Here is a 5,215-nt window from a genome sequence, read left to right on the forward strand (position 1 = left end):
TAAAAATAATGAGACACAAACCTCAAGTATAGAAAAACAGGGTAAAGACATGAACAGCTCTCAAGAGAAGAAGATGAATGGCCAATAACACATGAAAAGGTGTTCAACATCATTAATCATCAAGGAAATAAAAATAGGAGCCACATGGGACACAATTCACAACTACCAGAGTGAATAAAATACCCCCCAAATCATATCAAAATACTCCAAAATACTAGATGTTGAGGAGGGTACTGGCTAACTGCAATTTAATCTTTTATCCTGACAATTTAAAGGGATTGTTTGGAAACCTTACCATATTCTTATAAAAATAAACATACAGTTACACTATGCCCTGGTAATTCACTTCTAGATATTTACCCAAGAGAAATAACATGCACAATAATGTTCACAGCAACCTTATCATAATAGCCCTAAACTAGAGAAAAAAATCCATCAGCAAATGAATAGATTAAAAAATATATGGTATCTTACTAAATGTACCTTATAGGTAATTTTACTAAATAATAAAAAAAAACCGATTACTGACACACACAAAAAACATGAATACATTTCAGGAACATTCTGTTGAAGGAATAAATCCAGACAATGTTACCTATAGGATAATTCCATTTATGCTAATTTAAAAACATGAAAATCTATTATTTGCTGCTGCGGTATAGGATATTGACTGGAAAGGTACATCAGGGACTTGCTGGTGGGATGGAAATGTTCTTTACCCTTTTATGGGGAGTTTTACAAGGGCACTTGTAATTGTCAAATTTCCTAGAACACTTAGCATTTGTTCTGTATTAAAGCTTGCCTTTTTAAAGTGCCAACACACCTATCTGTTACAGGTTATCCTTAGGTTGTACCTTCCCATAAGGGCAAGCAAACTTGAACCTCCAGACAAAAATGATAAAAATGTTCAAATGGTCTATTACTTTACCTATATGCTGCTTTAATTGGAGTGTAAAATAATGCAAAAAAAAAAAAAGAGGGGTATGACTATTTACAAACGAAGTTTCATTAACATCTGAGATACCCATTACCTCTTGATTATAAGTATATTATGAGGTGTAGAAGCCTATTGTTTCTCCATTCCTCAGTTCCCTATTTTTTGTTTGTTTGTTTTTGGGGATATCACTTTATATTGGCTGATAATGTTGCCTCATAGAGGAAGCAAGAGGAGAGCTAAATAAATAGTTAGAGCTTTAAATTTTATTCTATCAGGGGTTTTCTATATTAAAAGCTACAAGCTCTGTCACAAGCTCTTATTGGTAAGTGAAGATGATGCTTTAGTTTACTACCACAGTATTTCTGCTTTTAGTAAAGCAGGAAGCTTCCTGGACTATTACTTTATTATCTTGTGAATGTCATATACATAGGATTTGATATTTGATATGACTGTTGTTTATTATATGTGTGATCACTTAAGTCTCCCTAGGAATATTTTTTCTGTGTATTAATCATCATAAAGAATACTATTGTATGTTCCTTTTGTGGTATACAGGCATACCTCATTTCTTGTTTTTTCTTCATTGTGCTTTGTAGATTTTTTCTTTTCTTTTCTTTTTTTTCTTTTTTTACAAATTTAAGTTATGTGATAACCTTGTGTTTGATAAGTCTTTTTCTTACTTCATGCTGTGTCAGGTTTCAATAATTCTTGGAACATTTCACACTTTTTCATTATTATTCTATTATGGTGATCTGTGACAGCATTCTTAGATGTTACTATTATAATTGCTTTAGCACACTATGAACCCACCCATGTAAGATGGCAAACTTAATCCATAAATGTATATATACTGACTGCTCCACTGACAACATTTCCTCATTCTCTCTCCTCAGGTCTCCCTATTCCCTGAGATAAGACGATATTGAAATTAGGTCAGTTAATAACCCTGTAATGGCCTCTAAGTGTTCAAATGAAACAGAGTTGTACATCTCTCATTTTGTTTTTCTTAACATTTTTTTAAAATTTTATTTTAGAGAGAGAGTGGATGAGCACGTCAGAGGAGCAGAGGAAAAGAGAGAGAGAGAGAGAGAGAGAGAGAGAGAGAGAATCTCAAGCAAGTTCCATGCTACCTAAAACCTGACACAGGGCTTGATCCCATGACCCTGGGAACATGACCTGAGCTGAAATCAAGAGTAGGACACTCAACCAACTGAGCCACGTAGGAACCCAGTACATCTCTTATTTTAAACCTAAAGCTAGAAATTATTACGCTCAGTGAAAAAAGTATATCAAAAGTCCAGAGAAGCCCGGGGAACCTGGATGCCTCAGTCAATTAAGCATCCAACTCCAGCTCAGGTCATGATTTCATTGTTCATGAGGTCAAGACCTGTGTGGACTCTGTGCTGACAGCTCAGAGCCTGGAGGCTGCTTCAAGATTCTGTGTCTTCTCTCTCTCTCTCTCTCTGCCCCTCTCCTGCTCACGTGCACTCTCTCCCTTTCTCAAAAATAAACAAACATTAAACAAAAAAGTCCAGAGAGGCTAACACCTAGACTTTTTGCACCAGTTAGCTGAGCTGTGAAGTCAATGGACAAGTTCTTGAAGGTAAAGTGCTACTTTGTGAACACATGGATGATAAGAGACTGAAATAACTTTATTACTAATATGGAGAAAATTTCATCAGTCTGAATAGAAGAGCATATTAGCCATAACATTCCCATAAACCAAAGCCTAATCCAAAGCAAGACCCTAATTGTCTTCAATACTATGAAGGCCGAGAGAAGGGAGAAAGCTGCAGATGTCTGAAGCTAGCAGAGGTTGGTTCGTGAGGCTTAAGGGAAGAAGCCATCTCCATAACTCAAGAGTGCGAGGCAAAGTAGCCAGTGCTGAGGTAGAAGCTGCAGCAGCTTATCCAGAAGATCTGGCTAAGAGAATTAATGAGTGCAGGTAAACTAAACATCATATTGGCACTGTATGGAAACAGCCTTCTATTGGAAGAAACTGCCATCAAGGATCTTCACAGCTAGAGAAGTTGGTGTCCAGCTTCAAAGCTTCAAAAGACAGGCTGATTCTCTTAATAGGACTAATGCAACTGAAGACCTTAAACTGAAGCCAATGCTCATTTACCTCTATGAAAATACTAGGGTCCTGTTAAATCTACTCTGCCTGAGCTTTATCAAGGGAGCAACAAAGCCTGGATGACAGCACATCTGTTTTCAACCTGGTTTACTGGACATTTTAAGCCTTCTGTTGAGACCTACTACTCCCCCTTCAAAAAGATTCCTTTCAAAATATTACTGCTCATTGACAATACAAGAGTTCTGATGGAGATGTACAAGATTAATGTTGTTCTCATGCCACTAACACGATGTCCAAAGTCCATTTTGCATCCCATGGATCAAGGACTAATTTAAACTTTCAAGTCTTATTTATTTAAGAAATACATTCTGTAAAGCTATAGCTCCCATAAACAGTATTGCCTCTGATGGATCTGGGCAAAGTAAGCTGAAAATCTTTTGGAAAAGACTCCCCATTCTAGATGCCATTAGGAACACTCATGATTTTTGAGAAGAGGTCAAAATATCAACATTAACAGGAGTTTGGAAGAATTTGATTCCAACTACCATGGAAGACTTTGAGGGGTTCAAGGTTTCAGTGGAGCAAGTAACTGCAGATGTAGAAATAGTGAGAGAACTAGAATTAAAGGTGGTGCCTGAAGATGAGCCTGAATTGCTGCCATCTTATGATTAAACTTGAACAGATGAGGGGCTTCTTCTTATGAATGAGCACAGAAAGTGGTTTCTCGAGATAAAATCTAATCCTGGTGAAGATGCTGTGAAGATTATTGAAATAACAACAAAAAATTTAAAATATTATATAAACATAGTTGATAAACCAGTGGCAGATTTTGAGCAGACTTGAAGAGTTCAAGTTTGAACAATTTCAAAAAAATTTTTTGAAAGTTCTACTCTGGGTACAATGCTATCAAACAGCCTCACTTATTACAGATAAATAGTCTGTGAAAGGAAGAGTCAAGTGATGCATCAAATTTCATTGTTGTCTTATTTTAAGAAGTTGCCATAGCTACCACCACCCTGATCAGTGAGCAGCCATCGACGTGAGACCTTCCACCAGCAAAAAGATTATGACTGGCTGAAAGCTGATGATGTTTAGCATTATTTTGGCAATAAAGTATTTTACTTTTTTATTTATTTACAATGTTTATTTTAGAGAGAGAATATGTGAGCAGAGAGGGACAGAGGAAAAGAGAAAGAGAGAGAGAGAGGAGGGAAGAGAGAGAGAGAGAAAATCTTAAAGCAGGCTCCATGCTCAGCATGAAGCCTGATTTGGGACTTGATTCCAGTACCCTCGGGTCAAGACCTGAGTTGAAATCAAGTCACTCAACCAGCTGAGCCACCCAGGCACTCCAGCAAGGAAGGATTTTTAATTAAGGTATATACATGTGATTTTTAGACATAATCTTGTTGCACAAATAGACTACAGTATAGCATATGTATAACTTTTATATGCATTGTGAAACCAAAAAAAAAAAAAAAAACCTTCACTTGTTTTGTTGTGATGGTTAGTCTGGAACCAAACCCACAATCTCTTCTCAGATAGGCCTATACCATCTTTTTCTTCAAAATATTTATGTTTTTAAGACAAATGTGCTGCTAATTTCACTCAGTCCATGTTTTAAAGCTGATACATGTTGACATTTAGGTACTCAATCAGCTTCCAGTTATAGGTATAAGAGATTTATATGTATTTTTCCAATACATTTAAAATATCAAAATTTAATTAAATAGTATTTCAAACATTATTTTTAGAACATAAAGTAATTAATGCCTAAGACTAAAATGGATACCAATCTAAGTAAAAGTTCGTCTACCTCAATGTTCGTCCATTTACAGAATGACTTTTGAACTTGGGTCAAATTGTGTGACCAAAAATGCATTGGTTAATGGAAGTTAACAATCCTCCAATTTTTCAAAGCATAAAAGTGTGGTCAAAAGATGAATTTTAATTTTGTCTTATTTGCTATTTACTACATATCCATGTACAAGCTATTGGCAGTCATAAGCTTCAGTTTTCAACATTTATATAATGAGAACTAAATCTACCTTGCTGAAGTGCTGTGATCACTTTGCCAGTAGATCCTTCTGGTAAATTGCTGAATACACAGTAGGTACTCAATAAAAATGAAGCCATTGTCCCTTCTATATCAAGATACTTCAGTGTTGTATTGTTTCTCTATCTAATTTTTCAGTAATTTTGTG

The sequence above is a fragment of the Suricata suricatta genome, chromosome 7 (genome assembly GCF_006229205.1).
Source record: "Suricata suricatta isolate VVHF042 chromosome 7, meerkat_22Aug2017_6uvM2_HiC, whole genome shotgun sequence".
NCBI lineage: Eukaryota > Metazoa > Chordata > Mammalia > Carnivora > Herpestidae > Suricata > Suricata suricatta.